At 36.4% G+C, this 21,956-nt stretch overlaps 1 protein-coding gene across 1 annotated transcript in view; it reads right to left on the bottom strand.

Annotated features, from left to right (window-relative positions):
* Positions 1 to 14,623, bottom strand: part of LOC112042848 (uncharacterized) — a 232,794-nt gene extending 218,171 nt beyond the window's left edge. The window contains exon 1 of the mRNA XM_024078022.2: positions 14,385 to 14,623. The gene's annotated coding sequence lies outside the window, so the exon portion shown is untranslated. The remainder of the gene's footprint in view (positions 1 to 14,384) is intronic.
* Positions 14,624 to 21,956: the final 7,333 nt, after the last annotated feature.

Genomic DNA, 21,956 nt, shown 5'->3' with positions numbered 1-21,956 from the left:
ATAATTAAACCTTGTATCATAAAAAGAACTTCCGAGTTATGAGGACTTGTGATAATATTGTACGGTTCTACAATAGAAAAGTTAAAAAATATAAATGTAAGTACTCAACAGACACTGTACGAAGTGAGCAGCTGCAATATGTACCTAATGTCTTTCTAAATTGCATTTAGAGATATTAAAAGGAACACGTTTCCTTTGTGCACGCAAAATAAATTCAGTTTGAGTAGTTTTGTAACGGTTCTACCCTACAAGTTCATTTATTTATTATTAGAATTCAAAATTCATATCTACCATAAATTCAAAATTATTTTATTGAACCTAAAACATTTTTCATGCAAATCCTACTAATATTACAAACTCGAAAGTTTGCATGGATGTTTGTTACTCTTTAACCTGCTGCTAAGCCTATTTTAACGACTCACTCGAAGTAGGCCTTCCTCCTAATGGGTACGAGAATACGAAGCTCAGACCCACCACGCTGCTTCAATATGATTCGTTGAGCTTAGATTTATGATATTTTTTTAACGACCACTATCAGTTGTCAATGATAATGACCAAAATTAACGTACTCTTCGAGGCGCCGCACCAACTTCCCAACTCCGGGTAGGGAATTTAAACTTTTATAATAAATTACTGGAGAAAATCTCGGTATCTTATAGCCCGACCCAGGATTCGAACCCAGTACTTTGGAATCCCAAACGGCCTTAGGCTAACCACTAGACCATCGAGGTAGATGTAGATAGAAAAGAAAAAAAAACTCGTAAGAAATACAAAAAGATAACAAACATAAAGTTACGTTAATTTGTTATCATCCCATATTCGGCTAACTGCCGACTTCAAGTCTCCTCTCAGAATGAGAGGGGTTAGGCCAATATTCCACCACGCTGGCCCAATGCGGATTAGCAGACTTCACACATGCAGAGAATTAAGAAAATTCTCTGGTATGCTCTCCTCACGATGTTTTCCTTCACCATTTGAGACACGTGATATTTAATTTCTTAAAATGCACTCAATTGAAAAGTCGGAGGTGCGTACCCCGGACCGAATTCGAACACACATCCTCCGGAATCGGAGGCAGAGGTCATATCCACTGGTCTATCACTGCTAGTTATACGTTAGTTATAATTAGCCACCCGTGTCAAACGATTGTGCTGTCTAGCTTTAGCTCTGCTATATACAGCTCAACGACTAAACATTATAACCAAAAGCGACATCTGAATTTGAAAACAAAGTGAAATGCAGATACCTTTGAACTGTAAACGCATTTCCGAGTACGTTCATTATGCACGAATGCACGGAAGTTCAAATCTGGGACAAGTTGTGGGGCGCTGCATAACGTATAGTTCTATCAGATGATGTGTAAAGGCAAATGGCAGCAAAGGTAAGGTGGTAGTTATAATTACGTGGTTTACTTTGAAAATAATGTCTCTAATAACAACTTGCTGTTCAAATTAATTTTAATGTTTGGCTGGTGGGAGGCTTCGGCCGTGGCTAGTTACCACCCTACCGACAAAGACGTACCGCCAAGCGATTTAGCGTTCCGGTACGATGTCGTGTAGAAACCGAAAGGGGTGTGGATTTTCATCCTCCTCCTAACAAGTTAGCCCGCTTCCATCTTAGACTGCATCATCACTTACCATCAGGTGTGATTGTAGTCAAGGGCAGACTTGTATAAAAAATAAAACAATATTGACAAGAATAAAAAAAAAGGTTTTTCAGTTATTTTGATTTTAACACAAAATTACCAAACCGATTTTCACAAAAACTAAATGAGACTAATCTGAAATTATACTCCACTAAAAACAAAAAAAAAATTTCAAAATAGTTTGATAAATGACGAAGATATGAGGTACAAAAAGAAAAATATACTTGAGTTGGGTTGGGTTATTTGGGTTCTACGAGTATTGTACCCAAATACAATGCGAGTATCTCTGCTATGAGTATTCAAAGAGTCGGAAGTTTGGGCGACCATCCTGGTTGCAGCACCAGGCCAATGGAACAGTATTGCAAGATAACCTACTCATTGTAACTAATATATTAAACCCAAAGTACGACAACTATGTCTGCTGTGAGTTTTCGAAGAGTTGGGTTCTCTGAAGACGATTCAGGTTGCAGCATCAGGTCGAAGTTAACAATTAATTGTCATTTGACAATTATACAGTTACGCATGAAGAAGCATTTATTCGAGTAATCATACGCCAAAATGCCTTACATTATTTTGGAAAAGAGCTGATACTCTTACACTGCTGGACCGATATTAAGAACCACCGCAAGGACACTGGCTTTCAAATGAAAAACCGGATTGAAATCGGTCCATCCGTTTAAGACCTACGATGCCAAAGACAGACACACACACAGACATCGACGTCAAACTTATAACACCCCTATTTTTGCGTCAGGTTTAAAACTTATTCAAATCATCGGTCCTAAAAGTGGCTCGATTTTGAAAGTAAGTAATGAACGATGAATTGAACCGTTTTCTTTTATAATTTAATCTCAAATAATCTACAGAGCTTCCTGGCAGGGTCTCCCGCCATTTTAATTATTCAAGAGCAACATTAACACGGAATATATATTATATTCATATTCCTATATGAATGACTGTAGGCAACGCTTATAAAGCGGAACGAATTGCTGAGACAGCAACAAAAACCAATGCGATAAACTATCGCGACTGTACACCGCGCAACTGTCACCCAAGGGGACGCTAGTCGCTATACACGGGAAATGCTACATGTAGTACGAGATCCGGCATAAGAAATATATATCCTCATCTATTTTTATTTAAATAAGAAAGAAATAATAGAAAATATTTATATTGACACATTGCAAATATGTTACCTAGTTAAATTGCTTATTAAATGATTCTTTATTAAATTTATTTAATCTACTTCCTTGATTAATTGGTTGATTAAAAAAAATATACACTAGTTTACAGGCATATTAACCAACAGAATTGAAAACGTAACGGTTGCTTTCACACTGCAGTGTCTGGGTTGCCAGATATAAACAGTTGAGTAATTATATACCCTCTTCAGAATGAGGGTATAAAAATAACAATACTATAATAGACGACTAAATAACTGTATTTAATCGTCAAAGGTCCAGACCTTCATAAAATTATAGTGATTTAAAATACCTTATGGAAACACTAACAAACACACTAGCCGTCACTATAACTTTCGAAAGTTCCCCTCGATTTCTCCAGGATGCCATCATCAAATCCTGGCATGAAAAAAATGGACCACCCTGGAACCAAACCCTTCAAAACAAAAAAAGAATTTTCAATATCAGTTTATAAATGACGGAATTATCGGTGGAAATACATAAAAAAAAAAAAACATACATACAGCCGAACGTAGAACCTCCTCCTTTTTGGAAGTCGGTTAAAAACGGTAGGCATCTGTATAGTTTGGTGGTTTTGGCAGGTTTAAAGGGTCCAGAACTCCAGACTAACCTTCCAAGTATAAAGCATTATCATCATCATCATCATCAACAGCACATATTTGGCTCACTGTTGATCACGGTTCTCCTCTCAGAATGAGAGGGTTTAGGCCACCACGGCGCAAAGTGCATTCAGTTATGTGCGTATAAAGAATTTAAATATCACGAATGTCAAACGATCAAGGCAAAACATCGTTTGCTTAATTTAGCTATATTGAGTTGCCTTTGATCTAGTTCATGGTTTTCTAGACTTTGTATGAAAAATGTGTTTGGCCAAATATCAGCCACAATTTAACAAGGCAACCTATTTTGAATGTGTCACTGTGAATAATATCTCAATCAATAAATAACAGATGAGGGTATATATTTCTAATGCCGGATCTTAGACCAACGGGAAATGCAAAGCTACTTTTGCGTTGTATCGCGCACCTACTACGGTTATATTTTGTAATTTATGCTAACGGTTGAAACGTGCTTATTATTCACGAGCTAAGGGTTCCGTGTAGTGTGCCTACAGAGCATAAACTGCAAACACTGGTGAAATTTCATGTTTTGTCTAACGAGGAAGGCCTAACTAGTACATTTTTATCTTTTATTACCTGTGGAGACTATAGCTGGTCATACTCTACGCTTTTGCACACCACATCTCAGGAGGGTTATTCTGTAAATATTCTTGTAACTGGACAGTGTGTGTTAAAGAAAAAAAACTTTTAGAAAAAGAGAGGGATCGAATTTCTGGCGATTTTTCGTCACGGCCGGATTAAGGAGGTCTAAGAGCGGATGAAGTCGCGGGCGTCCACTAGTTATTTGTAATCATAATATGTATTATATTAGGTATTTAGAAAAATGTAATATATTATTTTAAGAAAGAAGTTTGTTTCTTTTGTGAGAAATCTTTGCTCTGGACCCCCAACTTTTGCCTCTCCAAGGCACGCTACGCCACTGCTTCAGTCCCAGTCATTATGATTAACATCTGACAGTTATAATTACAGAGTCAAACATGACTTTCAAATCAAACCGCCCGATATTTAGGGTAGTGGGTCTAAGCACCAAATACCCTCTCTTATAAAGATCCCTGTGGATTAAAATTAAAATAGATTGATAATGATCCATATAAGCAAAGTAACATACCTACTGACTCTAGGACTAGCTGACAAGTCAGTTCAGTAAAAAATAAATACCGCATGGATCTGAATCAGGGATGTGACGGAGCTTCGACTCCAGCTCCGTTAAGTCGGAACTTCCGATTAATATTATTAACCCTTCCGACTTTGGCTCCGACACTTTTAAAAGGAAGGTTTTATTCGGAGATCAAGCTTAATTTGTTACTTTGGGATTTAATTAATTTAATTTAATTTTTGTGTTTTATTTTATAACTGAAAAAATAAAATGAATCAAATTTGACTGAATAATCCTTAAATAAATAATCCCCCTCCTGCCACTACTTTTGACCCTGTCTCCGACACCAGTTCCGACTCCGATTCCGATTCCGATAAATCAAATTTAAAAAAGTATGTGTCAGCTCCGAAGCACGAATGGAGTTACTCTTTCAGATAGACTGTCTAAACAGGTGTATGTTGCCCCGCAGCATACACTATGTACGTCTCAATAGTACGCCTGAAAAATGAAAGGTGCGCATAAAAACGTAACGCTGTCATTCGTTCATCGAATTTTACTGCCTATATTTTTCATACTGGGGGCTATATATGAAAAATCGATTTTTAAGGAGTAATCTCCAAAAACTCCGACTCCGCCTTCGGTTCCGATTACCTCTGTTAGGCACATCCCTAATCTGAATACACTCGTATCACGTACAATACTCGGCATGTATTTCGTATAAATTCATTTTTATTTTCTTTCATCTTGCCTTTGACTTTGTACGGATAAACTTAAATCCAATTTGAAAGTTTCAATAGGGAACCGATTCACTTTATTTTTCTCTACACGTTTTTGCGACAATAATGTTCAAAATTCAATTTATTTTCTGATTGAATGATGTTTGAATTTAAACGTAATAGGTTATGGGTGTCACTATTTGACACCCATAACCTATTACTAATATTACAATTATATATAGAACACATAATATAACATTGTTGCTGTGTTAATAAGGTAACAGTACATTATGATATAAGTGCGGTAAGTTGAAATGAAAATTACAGCCGAGGCGATATTGTACTCTCGAGCCTTGGCGAGTAAGGAAGCAGAGGCTGTAATTATCAAAGCGCACGTATGTCATACGACGTTTTATAGCACATTTGCGATGAAACACACTTTGAACACACTTTCTGAAAATTAATTTGCATCTTTGCCTGTTTTCCGATGACACTTTGATACGTTTGTCATTTTTGCACAGATAACGAAGTGCGCACATCAGCGTTTGTTTTGTTTTCAGACAAATGTACCAAAAACAGCTAGTATTACTAATAAAGCAAATTAATATTTTTGTGTTTCTGATACAGATAAATAGTTGACAATTATTGTCAAAATTATTAAAATTAAAGAATTAAATGTTCTTTTGATGATGTTGAGCACTTTTCTGACATAAAAGCTCTTTGCCAAGATTTAAAAAAGTACCGTTCTATTTTAACTTAACTAACACTCTCTAACTTTATCAAATACTAGTAGCATAATACAATGTTAATAGTCCTAAGTTTGCTACAAACCCTAAACTTTAGTCCAGACTAGTCTTTGTTCTAGTTATTAGTCAACAAGTAAAACACACACGAAAACAGTTTTTATGTAATATGTTAATTCATTCATCATCATCAAACCATATTCAGCTCACTACTGAGCTCGAGTCTCCTCGCAGAATGAGAGGGGTCAGGCCTTAGTCCACCACGTTGGACCAATGCGGATTGGCAGATTTTTTAAACGTAGGGAATTAAGAAAATTCTTAGGTATACAGGTTTCCTCCCAATGTTTTTCCTTCACTGTTTGAGACACGTGATATTTAATATCTTAAAATGCACATAACTGAAAGTTAGAGGTGCATGCCCCAGACTGGATTCGCACCTACACCCTATAAAATCGGAGGCAGAGATTCCACTGGGCTATCCCAGCTTTTTTAATTTTTTTAATTCATTGGCTTAAACGTAACTTTTAAACAAAATACGCCTATTTTCACGCCTTGCGATATTTTACACTTTTAAGTGCTAATGAATCTTAATTGAGGATTGACAATTGTGACGTCAGATCTGTTTTTCCCGCATTTTATTATAAAAGCCGTTTAAAGTTCGATTATTCGTATAATTAAAACGGCTGCTACCGACAACACTGACAGCGCAATTATGTTTTCCTATACATACGGCGCTATGTTGAAGCCCAATTACCCCAATCAGTGCAAATTGCCTGCCTGTCCAGTCTGCTTCCTTTAGCTTTAACACGCATGGAAAATCGATCCACACATTATAATAATACAAGCGGACGCCTCGCGATTTCATCCATGTAGCTCCCGTTTCCGTAGGAGTACAGGGATAATACTCGTACATAGCAAAAGCGTAACAGAAGAAACTCACTTTCGTATTTATATGCATTATTATGCGAATTATATTTTCGTAAGCAATATGATATATAAGAGCTGTGATAGCCCAGTGGATATGACCTCTGCCTCCGATTCCGGAGGGCGTAGGTTCGAATCCGGTCCGGGGCATGCACCTCCAACTTTTCAGTTGTGTGCATTTTAAGAAATTAAAAATCATATGTCTCAATCGGTGAAGGAAAACATCGTGAGGAAACCTGCATACCAGAGAATTATCTTAATTCTCGGCGTGTGTGAAGTCTGCCAATCCGCATTGGGCCAGCGTGGTGGACTATTGGCCTAACCCCTCTCATTCTGAGAGGAGACTCGAGCTCAGCAGTGAGCCGAATATGGGTTGATGACGTGAAGCAATATGAGTAGATAGATATAGGTTGTCCTGTAATTAATGGATAAAAAGTAAATAGTAGATACACCATCAAATTATCTAAAATTGATTTGAATAGATTTCCAAAACTCCCTAGAGTGATCAAGTTATATATTTTTTTTTTTGGGTTTTACAATTTTTTCTATCTTGAATCAGTTTTTTCAATGCTGTCTGTAGCTGCAGTAATTAAAATTTCAAAGATTTTTTTAAACATTGCAGATTTAATTACTAATGTTCTATGATACTATTTTTGTATTTTAATAAATAATGTTTTAATATTTGTTTTGTAAAAGAACGTTCGAGTGCCATAATAAAATTATTTTTCTTTCATTAAGATTGTCCAGTCAAAAAAATATATGGAGTTGAAGTGTATTATTATTTAAAAAACTTGTACATCGAGGTTTGTAAATTAATATAAAACTTGTGTTTACTCATTGTATTCACAAAGTTATTGGTAAAAATGTGGGTGAGGTGCTGAACTACGTAGGTACTAAATAACATATTTATTCAATTATTAGTTTTTAGCTTTATATGTAGTACTTCTTGAATATGTGAACTGTATATATAACCATATTTAAAAAAAAATGTTTTTTATATCAAGCTGTATACACCTGTAAGTGACTGGACACATTGTCCACGATCATTGTGTACTTTTTTAATAACTTGTACTGTGTAATAGCTGTGTGCGCATTCTAATGTTTTTCTTCAAAATGCATTATAATATCTGCCTACTTGCCTAAATTTACTTGATTTTTAAATTTTCATTTACGTCCGAAATCTCTCGAGTGAATGCTTATGCGGGGCTTAGCGTCTGTAGTTAAATCGAATTGAATTGCTGACGTCAGTAACTCGGACTCTTGTTCATAATATTATGTATTCTTTGTTATCATAAGAAAATATTCATCGACTGAGAGGTAGGTATCTACGCTGCTTAGATTTTAGCAAAATACAGAAAGCCTTGTACGTGACCTGTTATCAAAATTACAGATAATACAAAAGGAAAACTCCATTTTCTCTCTAAAGTTTTGTATCAAATTTAACCTAATGTAATTTAGCAATGGATCCTTTTTTCCTAACCTCTCCCGAACAAAAGAAAATGGTTTGGAGTACGCCAAATCTACATTTTATATATTCGTAAAAGTTGGCGGCACGAACACATTGTATACACGAAATTTTCGCAGCTTTTTAAAATCAATTGTTACTGTTTCAAACAATAAAGTTAAAAAAATATTTCTAAATATTAATCGATTATGAAACACGGCTAAAACTCACGTGATATTAAGTCGGAGTATACCCGACTAGTTTCGAACCCATACGGGGCCTTTAGTCATGAGCTGGTTCTTGCATCGCGGCACGATCCAAACTGCGAAGCGGCTGCGCGACGCGCCGCTGCTCGCATTGCGCGCTTGGAGAGGGGTTGAGTGGTGGGGAGTGAAGGTTCCGTTACACTCTCCGACGGTTCATTAATGTCATCTTCATTAGACTCGTCTTCTTGTAAGCAAACCGAAGTAACGCTATCTTGTTCCAAGTTTGTTGTATGTGACAATGAAAGAAATAGCGGTTTCCACGCTGTGGGCAGCAACCATCCATGATCCCGATTAATATATTAATAACACTCACGATAGTTTAAATTCTAAAATATTTCTAAATCTCTAATCTTTAACTTACGACATCCACTGATGAGTTTTTTTTTCAAGTTTTTATTACATTACGCGTTTCTTTTTATTTTCTTCAAAATGACACACCTAAAGTCTTATTGTAAGGTATTTTAGTTTATAGAGCGTGCGATTTAAACTTTTATCGCAGCCCCATTAAAGCGGGTCGTATAAGGGTAGTTTACCCGTAAACTAGAATTTACGACGAACCAAGTTTACCCGTAGATAGATATCTATAATACAATAATACACAATTCGACGGCCTCCGTGGCGCAGTGGTACGCGTGGTGGATTTTCAAGACGGAGGTCCTGGGTTCGATCCCCGGCTGGGCAGATTGAGATTTTCTTAATTTGTCCGGGTCTGGCTGGTGGGAGGCTTCGGCCGTGGGGTGGTAACTAACCACCCTACCGGCAAAGACGTACCGCCAAGCGATTTAGCGTTCCGGTACGATGCCGTTTAGAAACCGAAAGGGGTGTGGATTTTCATCCTCCTCCTAACAAGTTAGCCCGTTTGCATCTTAGACTGCATCGTCACTTACCATCAGGTGAGGTTGTAGTCATGTAGCCCTTGACTACAATCTCACCTGACCTCACCTTGACTACAATCTCACCTGACCTCACCTTGACTACAATCTCACCTGACTTGTAAAGAATAATAAAAAAAAAATCTGTCGATCTATCTATACTCGTAATTTTTTTACTGATTGCATTACAATCCATTTAAAAAAAAATTGTACTACAGAGTGTCTGTCCGACAAATTCTTTAATACAAAAAAACGCTAGTCGGATCACTGTAGGTGTACTATTGGTTTAAATGCTTGCGCTAGCCAGACTTGCCTCATTTCATGAAGGCTTATATACTCAAAGGCACAATTATCCGCCCACTTTAATATAATCGCGTCATATTAAAGTTGGCGGATAATTGTGTCTCTGAGTATAGTCCAAATTGTTACTTTTAGTATGCATGGGCTTCAATTTCAAAACTTCAGCCACAAAATCAAGTATGTCTCCCGTTCTAGTATTTCAAAGTCACGATTAAATCGCTGCGCCACAGCCTAACATAACTGTTATAACCCTAGCACGTACAGTTTGGGTGATATACCTGAGCCTCAGACAAATTATAGAAGGACCTGTATCGCACTCATAGTCACGAACAAAATTGTCTGTCATTTTCTGAAGAAAACGAGCTTAGATTTGGTATCTATCTTATACTAAATTAGAAGATTTTGCCCGTTTTTTACTCAATTCAATTACACAAAAAGGTATTTTTACAGAGCTCTTTAACAGACGAACACGATTACAACTATTTAACATTGATACTATAGAGAAAGTTTTTATAATCGCATTAGATCGTTGATCATATACTTTGACAGAAAAGTAACGTCTTGCGAGGCAGGTCCTATACAATAATTGGTCTGAGACCTGAGCACTGTGCACTGGATAGAGTTGCATTTAAGTGACTTATCTTGCTTAGTATGTAAATAGAGTGACTGCGTCTACCTGAATGCGCTGCGATATAATATTCAAACGTGGCGCTACGGCATACGGGCAACTACCTTTATCTCGAAATAAGAAAAATTGTTTTAAAAATTCATGTTTACCTGCTTGTGTTTCTATCTTTGTGGAATATAATATTTATATACTGGTTGACTACTAAAATCATACTTGCAGAGGCTGTTATATGTTTGCCTCTTACTGACCTCTGAAATCCGCTACCCTACTCCCATTTTTTCATATATAGACAGACAAGAATTCATTTTTTATTCAGCTTAGAACAGTTTAGTACTAATGATAAAGTGTCACGCAAAATTTAATATATACACTAGGAAAAGTACTAGAATATTAGTTAAATTTTCAATACTCAGTATTTTTATTTAGATGTTATTCTTTATTTATGTAAGACAAACTATTTTAGGCTAAATTTGCCGACCTAGGCTTCAGCCTACTGGTAAATCTACTGAATCATAGTATATTGCTGAGTAAAAGCTCGCCGTGTAGCAAATGAACTGAGAATGTAACTACTTAGTTGGGCTAATGTTCGAGTTATTATTAGCTGTGTGACCGTATCCATGTACAGTGTTAGAACTGGGGTAGTTACAGAGGCTTGTCTTGTCTTGCAATAAATTTTCAGTATCAGCCTGAAATTGAAACCTTGGTAGTGGTCTACGTGCCAAGGAAAGCAACGTAAAGTCTGTAATCCTGTAATAAAACTAACATCGGGTTATGACCATAATAAAGTTAAACAATCTAGAATCCGGCTACCAACTTTGGAATAGCTTGATGGGTTCAGTCTCTAAGACCCGCCTAAAGTAGACATCTACCAGAGTATTACTAATATTCCTATAAATAATTAATTGATTAATATTATTTATTAGTCATAATAAAGTAATAAATTATGAATGATTATTTAGATTACTTAATAGCAATCATTTGTGATGTGTTATTCAATACACGTGGAGTTAAAATTATACTAGGCGCTTTTAAAACCAACCTAAACTAACAATCCATTATTTTAATATCACTAAACTTTGGTTTACAAAATGTAAGTAATACGATATTTTTTCTATTACTACCGTTTGCATGAAATTCTGAATTTGTAAAATTTGAAAATTCATGAAAATGAACCATGGATTTCACCAGGATACTAGAAGAAGTCTAAGCTATGTTGTGCTCTGTTCCAATTTGCCTCCATTCGAAGATTCATCAAAACCAGTTTAGCTTTCAAAAGGACATACAGACAAAGAGAAAGATAGATAGATTTACCTACTTTCTATAATACATAATATTTGTATTGATTGTCCACGAAAACTTAACGAGCCCATGTGGTAACGCCTAACAAATCTTAACACCACATTGCTCGGACACTTGGATATAAATAGTTTGTTATACAATATATCATGTAATTCTCAGAAAAGTTACATTGTACCCTGTTAAGGACCCACACAATATGTTTACCCACACTTCCTCCGTAATATTCAGTTTTATGTTGCTAATTATGTAGTAGTAGATATTTACTACCGATTTAATTTAATGTTAGAGAGGATATAGCAGTGTAAATTGTAACGCACAGCCTGCTTTGGCTGCCGACCAAGAACCATTCAGGAACCTGAGTAGACTAAGCTTCTAGAACGATCTAGCGGACACTGACATGCACTTCAAAGATGTAAAAATGCACAGCCTACACTAAGGAGTTAGTGAGTAGACTGAGGAGGGCTGACTTTTCAGGATTAGGTTGAAATTCCACACCCCTTTCGGTGTCTACACGTCATCGTATAGAAACGCTAAATCGCTTGACGGTACGTCTTTGCCGGCAACGTGGTAACTAGCCACGGCAGAAGCCTCCCAACAGCCAAAGCAAGTGTTGCTTTGTTTACAGGCGATTTGTTATGTTCGTCTATCTTTAAAATAAATATTATAAAAGTAAATCCTCCGCCGTGTCTATCTCTCCGTCTGTCAACGAAATCTCAAAGATTACTAAACGGATTTTCATGCGGCTTTCAGCAATAGATTGTATGAGATTTTATTCGAAAATATGCATCATGGGTGCACCGCGCACGGACGGACGGACATGGGGAAACTAGAAGGGTTCTTAATGACAACAGAACCCTAAAAATGGTCTTATACAATGAAAGTTTACAACTTTACATCGATTCTCTTGCAGATGAAGACATGGATGTCTGCTAGTTATTTGAATAAAAAAATCGTTTACATAGCAGAGTAAACCTCGTCACAGAAAACATATATACAAGTAGTCAAAATTGACTTCACAGCACATACGGCCTATTGCTGTTAGATTCCCGTAAGGATAATATTGTGTAACAGACGTTCAATTTAGTAAAACTAATTAGAGCCTACGTCGCTAGAGTTAATCAAGCCGGGTCCAGACAATATTATGTAGGTAAACTTAGGTAATATGTACTCTATACTATATACTATAGTAAATACCTACTTCACTAACTACTCGTAACTGACGTCATTGAAGTCATACGTACATTACAGCAGTAGCGGGCACTTCACACATATATACCCTCCGAAATAAGAAATTTTTTAATACACATCAAATGCAGTTTTTCCCTGTAGGTATAGCAAATTTTGTCTTAGGTACTAGTGGATACCCTGATCGATGGCCTTGTGCATGCCACTGCATTACAGGTAGGTAAGTACCAAAGCATTTAAAAAAGCTACTAGAGATTAGCTTATTTTGGTACTGTGCCGCGCCGTTTCTCCCGCATCGCTAATTACTAGGGGAGTATTGGGATAAACAGTGGTTTTTATGCTGTTCCAAACTGTAATCTATCTTTATGCTAAACTTTATCCATATCCGTTCAGCCGTTGAGCAGTTATTGAGAAACGAACTTTCATAATAGTTAATCGTTGAGTTTGTAAAAATTTCCATTTTTCTGCAGAAAATAACGATGAATGAATTCGGTTAAATCGTGGTCGATATATATGTGAACAGAGAAAAAGGATTTTTAAATAATAAATGTATGAGATTTGAAATCTATACAAATATTATAAAGCTGAAGGAGCTTGTTTGTTTCAACGCGCTAATCTCAGGAACTACTGGTCCGATTAGAAAAATTCTTTCGGTGGATAGCCCATTTATCAATACCTTTATTCTTTATTCTTTATTTTATCCCCGTATTCCTACGGGAACGGGAACCACGCGGGTGAAACCGCGCAGCGTCAGCTAGTGATATATAAAATTGGAAGTCCAGTGGAAAATACTGATCGAGTTTGATAGGATTTGATCTAAAATAGCCACGTTTTTTTAACTCCATCCAAGCCAATAGCTTACATTGTATTTTGCAATGAACTTGCTGTTCACGGGTTGCAATTTCCAATCAAACCGGTAAGAAAAAAGTTTAATTTTCTGATTCCTTCACAAACGAACGTAAGAAAAGCATTGAACAAAATTACATCGCACAAATTATTTAGAGACGAATAATGAATAAACACGCAAATTTTCAGGGTTTTTTACAACTATTAGACATATTTTTACATTATTTTACAATTAATTCATTACTTATTAAGTAAATGTTGTAAGATATAACTTTGATAAAATGAGGCGGGCAAAAGTTATGCATAGGTACTTATTGCTTAAAACAATAATATTACACCATAAAATAAAATACAGGTATAATTATTTTGAAAAAATAAATAATTGTGTGAAGACTAAAAATTATTAGGTATTATTAATACAATAATATAAGGTACGCATACGCACTTTGTATAGTACCTAAACGATAAAATGAATACAGCCTTAAGTTAAAAATGGCGAACAAAGAAAATATTGTTTCTATAAACCGTGGTGGTATGCTGATTAACCAACTATTTACAGGAAAGATCTACCGAAGAGGTCATAAAAAGTTTGACTTACCGATCATTCTATCCGCCAAACGACTTTGTAGATCACCAGTTATATAATAGTTTCAAAGTTTCAACACTTTTTTACTAGGATAAAATAATAAGGTATTACAGGACAGTCGAGGGGGTGAACGCTACATAGACAAAATATACAAAAAAATACAAAGAGACAAAATTATATTTCAGTTGAAGAAACGCTAGACAAAGAGTACAGAAAAATTGGAAGTTTCAAGAAGGAAGTTCACTTTGCGAATATCCAGGAACGACTGAGTCTTATCCGCTGTGGCATTTCCCAATTTCAGCCATTCGCTGAACATTTCATCCCCCTGTGACGCGCGCCTTTTATTTTTTTATGTAACAGCGCCATCTTTTGGTACCTCAGAGAAGTAGACAATCAGTTTAGCGTGACATCTCATGTTTTGTTACCGCCTCTAGATAGTTTCGCCATCACAACAAAGATGTCGCTACATAAGTACATTACGCTATTTTTCCACAAAATTATGTCTGCTCATAGTACAAATAGTTTCCCACAGATGGTGCGCTGAGAGGAATTAAAAGAAATTTCAGCAGCTGTAAAATACTGAAGAATTAAAAAAACCGACAATATGCGTGTTCCGTAGATTAAATTAGCATTTTCAACCCTTAAAAACATTTTATTAATGCAACATAATGCTTATGCCCAATTTCATCTTTCTAGTTTCGAAAGGCTAAGTTATCTTACTAACAACTTAATCTAATTAATTAATAACGGACATTGTATGTAATTTTTGTAAAGTACATTAGGTAGTAATAATCCTACTAATAATATAAACGCGAAAGTTTTCATGGATGTTTGTTTAGATGTTTATTACTCTTTAACTTACTGAAGCCGACAACTATCCGATTTGGCTGAAATTTGGAATAAAAATAGATTTTACTCTAGATTAACACATATACTTTTCGTCCCGGAAAAATCCATGGTTCCCGCGAGATTTGTGAATAACTGAATTTCACGCAGACGAAGTTGCGGGCGCTGCTAGTTATAAATATAAGATAAAAATCAATTATTTCACTTGATGGTTACTTTGGGGCTAAGTAATGATGTGAGTATTGTATATTAGTGTATTTAAAATATACTGGTACTACATATTTCTAGTAGTAATAGTCGCTGAACTAAACAGCAGACGGACAGACTACGGATATAGTGAAACTATAAGGGTTCTTTGTGGACTACAGAACCCTATAAAAACATAAGTATATCCCAATAAAACATTAAAGTGAAAAAGAGGCCAAGTTCGAGTGAATAAAAAAAGATTTGCGACCTAACAGGTGCCAAGTTCCGTTGCACTTGTTGTATTTAATATATTATGTACTACAGGTAGGTATGTACTATGCACCTACCTACTACGATCTACTATTATCAATTTAGCGGACTAATTGTGACGTTCTTTGATTAAATTGGACTAGCTGACGCTGCGCGGTTTCACCCGCGTGGTTCCCGTTCTCGTAGGGATACGGGTATCATATAAAGCCTATAGCCTTCCTCGATAAATGGGCTATTTAACACTGAAAGAATTTTTCAAATCGGAGCAGTAGTTCCTGAGATTAGCGCGTTCAACCAAACAAACTCTTCACCTTTATAATATTAGTATAGATGTATAAATTGGCTAGGATCATTAGAAATTAGAAACAGCTAGGTATTTATAATAATAATATTGACACCACATAATAAAGATGATCCAGAATGAGTCATTCAAGCAGCGTGGTGAAGCTGGTGAAACCCATGAAGAAAAAAAAACGTCACGCGTCTCCTTGACATCTGCATATAAGTACAAACTTTTTTCATAATTGTATTTCCAAAATATGATAATAACTACAGTAAATTAATATAATCTGTCTGGTCTGCAACCGTCAGCATCCAGCGGCTCCCGGCTATCCGGCTTGATGTCTACGATCCACCTAGTGGGGGGTCGACAAACGACTAACGACCTAGTGGGGGGTTGCCATTCTAGCACCTCGGGACCCCAGCGTCCATCTTTGAACTACGTAGACCCAACGATATCTTATACTATAGATATGTTACGTGGCTACAAAATCATCACAGAAAGTGATCCGAATTTAGCTACTCCACTGAGCGCACACATGCACTATTTTGTGTGTTTATGTATATTATTTATATTATAAATTAAGACAATTAGGCACATTTATTCAAATCAGTTTCAACGCGCTAGTGGCACATCTATAGTATAAATGCTTTACTGAGCGCACACATGCAGAATTTTGTGTTTACTTACATTAAATATTATTTATATATTTTTTTACACTTCCTGAACACACATCTCGACATTGTAGCCAATATTTAGTAGTAATTTGTTAATAGAGCCGTGATAGCCCAGTGGATATGACCTCTGGCTCCGATTCCGGAGGGTGTGGGTTCGAATCCAGTCAGGGGCATGCACCTCCAACTTTTCAGTTGTGTGAATTTTAAGAAAATAAATATCACGTGTCTCAAACTGTGAAGGAAAAACATCGTGAGGAAACCTGCATATCAGAGAATTTTCTTAATTTTCTGCGTGTGTGAAGTCTGCCAAACCGCATTGGGATAGCGTGGTGGACTATTAGCCTAACCCCTCTCATTCTGAAAGGAGAATCGAGCTCAGCAGTGAGCCGTATATGGGTTGATAATGATGTATAACTTTCGTATTTTACTACGCGACTAAATTGAGACAATTAGGCACATTTGTTCGCCTCAGTTTCAACGCGCTAGTGGCACATCATAGTATAAAATCTTTGCGTAGACCTGGTTTTGATTTAAACTCCACATGTTCCCGTGATAAAGGCACCTAACAGACCAACTGACCGTCAGACAAACGATTCTATAATTTTTTTTATTCTTTACAAGTTAGCCCTTGATTACAATCTCATCTGATGGTAATTGATGATGCAACCTAAGATGGAAGCGGGCTAACTTGTTAGGAGGAGGACGAAAATCCACACCGGGTTCGGTTTCTAAACGAACGCTAAATCGCTTGGCGGTACGTCTTTGTCGGTAGGGTGGTAACTAGCCACGGTCAAAGCCTCCCACCAGCCAGACCTGGACCAATTAAGAAAACCTCAATCGGCCCAGCTGGGGATCGAACCCAGGACCTCCGTCTTGTAAATCCACCGCGCACACCACTGTGCCACGGAGGCCGTCAGAAAAGATTTTTTATAAGAAAGAAACCCAAAAAATACTTATATAAGTATTTTTTGGGTTTCATTTTAGTAGTATCTTTAGTAGTATTTCATTTTAAATCGATTAATATCAAGCTTAAACTGCAATACAGGTACCTAATTAATGTATGTACCTAGATATGGTGTTGGTTAATTAATTTTATATTTTGTTAACAAAATTTTCTGTAAATTCAACAAAATTTTCCCGTTCGCCTTCGCGCTTATTCGACACCTAGAAACTTGTTTCCTGTTTGATTGCTTAACTGGTGCGTAGTCTCCTTAAATGTGTAAATTCATGCCACATTGCCCGCTTTTATTATTCGCTGTTCTGCAAATTTTATTATTTTAATATCTGACCCGGCAAACGCGTTTGTTTTTTCATATCAATTTATTTCATAGAAAAATACCAAAAGGTTCAAATACTTTACAATCTGATACCTATCAAATATACAGAAAAAATACATTACAATTGGTTGAGTCATTTCGGAGGAGTGCGACCACTGACACTAGAATTTCATTTTATTAAGGTACTGTTACATATGCTCTAATATAGCAAGCTAGAAACGTGCTAATAAGTATACTCCATACGAGCATTCTCAAAGAAAACATTCCAATTACACATCATCATCATCATCATCATGTCAGCCGATGGAAGTCCACTGCAGGACATAGGCCTTTTGTAAGGACTTCCAAACATCACGATACTGAGCCATCTGCATCCAGCGAATACCTGCGACTCGCTTGATGTCGTCAGTCCACCTGGTGGGGGTCGACCAACACTGCGTTTTGTAGTGCGGGGTCGCCATTCCAGCACCTTGGGACCCCAACGTCTATCGGCTCTTCGAATTATGTGCCCCGCCCATTGCTACTTCAGCTTCGCGACTCGTTGAGCTATGTCGGTGACTTTGATTCCAATTACACATGCTAATTTGTATCTATCGCTCTCTGTCTATAATTTCGTGTTAGACAGGGAGAGATGAAGGTGAAGAGAATACAGAATAGCAATGCTGATCGACTAGCATACTCAATAAGCAAACCTGTTCAGACGCGCTAAAAGCACGCCCGCTTCCACCCGCGCAGCAAGTAGCATGCTCATAAATCGCACTGTTGATTCTTGAGCAAGTTCGAAATAAGCATGCTCATTATTAGCAATGTTGCGATACACATGCTAATAAGTAGCAACTGCTCAATAGTAGCATGCTTTCGTGCTTGAAATGAGCAAGTGTAAAAGTAGCTTTAGAATAACAACAATTCTATATACTCGTAGTATATATAGTATAACATATACCTTAAAGCTCAAGCTCAAGCCTTAATCAAATATCTGTAAAAAATTACATGTAAACCTATTATAAAAATGATAAAATCAAAAATGCGCTTAGAAAATTCCTAATGATTTCAAAATTGAAAATCAGCTGAGGATGTTTCTAACACTCTACAAAAGGCTATTATTTTCCCCTGCAACTAAACGCAAATATTGTGCTAGTACTAAAAATAACAGTCCAACGTGTGGGCACCGAATCCTTAGACCTTCCATATTTGTTTGAATCCGGTGTCTTTACCAAGGATATTTGAAGTCAGTGTCATCAACAGTGATGGAGGATACTCCTTCACAGTTATCATAAAGTGTATGTTCATAAAATACACTAATATTTTGTAGGCGAAACTTGTGATAGTGAGTGTGTTAGTTTGTTACTCTTTCACGTCGGAACTTCTGAACCAAAGTGAATCTTGGAATGTATAACATCTGCAACTTCGCTCGCATGAAATCTGCTTTTCTCAAGTTCCTTGGAAGATTTTTTCCGGCATAAAAAAATAGCATTATGTATTAATCAGAGATTCTATCTTCATTTTAAAATTCAGCCAAATCGGTTAATCAGTTGCCTAAAAGGAGTAAGAAATACACTGTTATGTGTATAACTTTCGCATTTTATAAAATTAGTGATGATTAAGTGTTATAAAAAGTTAAGATACATAATAAGACGTGTTTCAAACGGTGAAGGAAAATCGTGAGAAAACCGGATGTATGTATAGAAGAATTTTCTTAATTTTCATCCTCATTCTCTTCGTACGTGAAGGCTGCCAATCCGCATTGGGCCAGCGTGGTGGACTAATAGCCTAACTAACTCATCTCATTTTGAAAGGAGACTCGTGCTCAACAGTGAGGCAAATATGGGGTTTTGGTGATGATGATGTATTGCATTATTATCGCATTCGTTTCGCTTGCAGTGTAACGTACAATGTATGACAGGGGATAATTCAGAGGTGGATCTATTAACGACAAACAAGTTTGAAAGTTGAAGCCCGTTTATGGATCAATAGATAGTCTGCGGTAACCAGACATACCTCATTATAAGAAAGCTAAAGGTTTGTCAGCCCATGCGACTACATAAGATTAGTACGGTAGTTAAAAGGGTAGTTGACTCATATCAAATTTAATAATATTAATTTCTATTAATAAGATATTAATTAATAAATATAAAGAATTTCTTATAAAACTTAATTTAAAAAACATGTATTTTTAAAACTTTCCCGTTTTATAAAATTACAAAAATCTGACCATTGGCTAGCATTCTGTTCGTCAATTAAGTAAGTAATTTAATGTCGGACGACTACGGATATACTTATGGAAAACCACTGGATGGTCTATGGCCATTTCTATAACTTGCCATATATTGTTATATTTCATGATAATTTGTTGATTACATAGACGTGAAGTAGCATTAAGTCCATAACCAGCACAGCACAAGACATGTACATCATCACATCACAGGTATATCGACGATTGAGGGTCTGGAAGTTCGATACCTGCTACATCCAGCCACTATGGTCCAAACTTCATAGTTACTTACCGTATCTACCTGCCTGGCGCATGTGTTGACAAACATTCAGCTTTTAAAAAATAAGGGCGGTCTGGCCACCACATACTGTCCAGAATTAATTTACATTAACGCGAGGAGAGCGAAAGACTTCAGGAGAACATATAGAAAATAACTGTTGTGAAATTGATGAGGGAGATACATCACCAAATACCTAAGACTAACATACTCCACAACTTTTCTACCACTGGTTCCACTTGAGGGCACGCGAAGGGTTGAAAGTCAAGTCCGATTAGAAATGATAAAACTGCCAGTGGAAATTGGAAGGACTTTTAAGGAGAGATAAAGAGAGGCCTAAGAAGAGATGGTAGGAGTGCGTGTAAGAAATTACATTTAAGTAGAATAAGGTAAGATGATGATGATAACGCGAGAGAAGCCGCACGATTAAACACTAGTCCTATGATTTTACTCATACTACTTTCGTCTGCTACATTGGATACTAGTTATATAACTTTTTGTTTCTTCTGTTTACTCTGAATACACATATTATGTATTCTAAAAAAAAAAAAATCAACCGACTTCAAAACTACTAAATGTTTCCATTAAACTTAAAAGCGAAAAATAACATCTTATGTGCTACCTTCTGAATACTTCCAAGTGATACCACGCCAGTGGCGTATAAATTAATGCCGTTTCTAAGGAAACAGTCTAAAATTCCTAAATCTTTATGATTTAAACGGCATGAGATAATGTATCACTGCACTGCATTGGCACCGCCTTCAAAGTAATCAGAAGGTAGCACATACGATGTATTTTTTCGCTTTTTAGCTTATTGAAAACATTTTAGTGATAACGATTTTTAGAGATTTTGAAGACAGTTCAATTTTTTTTTTAATATTTTTTATTTTTCTATTTATAATGAAGTGTAAAAAAATGTTAAGCATTAAGTCCTTAAACCACGACGCCATTTCCTTATTATTAGTATACTACAGCCCTATTCGATGTTATTTTTAAAAATACCTTAGCCTTAATTCGCATAAAAATTTCACTCCCCGTTTACCCCTGCGAAATATGAATATCCAAAAAAACGTGAAATGTATCATAAGCGATGACCCTTAATTATCCTTTATCTTTATCATCAGACCTCTAATGACAGTCACAACCTATGTAAGTGAAAAGTTCTCATCATTACAAATTAACTAAGCCTAACCACAAGGTAAGTACTGCAAACCGTTAAGAAGTTTTCTTAACTGTCCTTCGTATTCGTCAGCAGACCCCTAATGACAGTCACAACCAATGTAAGTGAAAAGTTCTCCTCATTACAAACTAATTAAGCCTAATCACAAGGTAGCTACTATAAACCATTAAGGAGTTCCCTTGACTGTCCGTCTTCTTCCTCATTAGACCCTTAATAACAGTCACAACCCATATACCTAGGTGGTAATTTCTTACAACACAAATTAATGAATCCCAAACACAAGGTATTTAGGTGCTGTAAATCATTGAGGAGTTCTCTCGTCTGTGTTTCGGCTTCATCATCAGATCGACTCCAAACCCACATTAAATTGTTGTGCGTG

Source organism: Bicyclus anynana, chromosome 12 (genome assembly GCF_947172395.1).
Source record: "Bicyclus anynana chromosome 12, ilBicAnyn1.1, whole genome shotgun sequence".
Taxonomy (NCBI): Eukaryota; Metazoa; Arthropoda; class Insecta; order Lepidoptera; family Nymphalidae; genus Bicyclus; species Bicyclus anynana.
The sequence above is the reverse complement of the archived record's forward strand: the minus strand, read 5'-3'. Positions and strand labels throughout refer to the sequence as shown.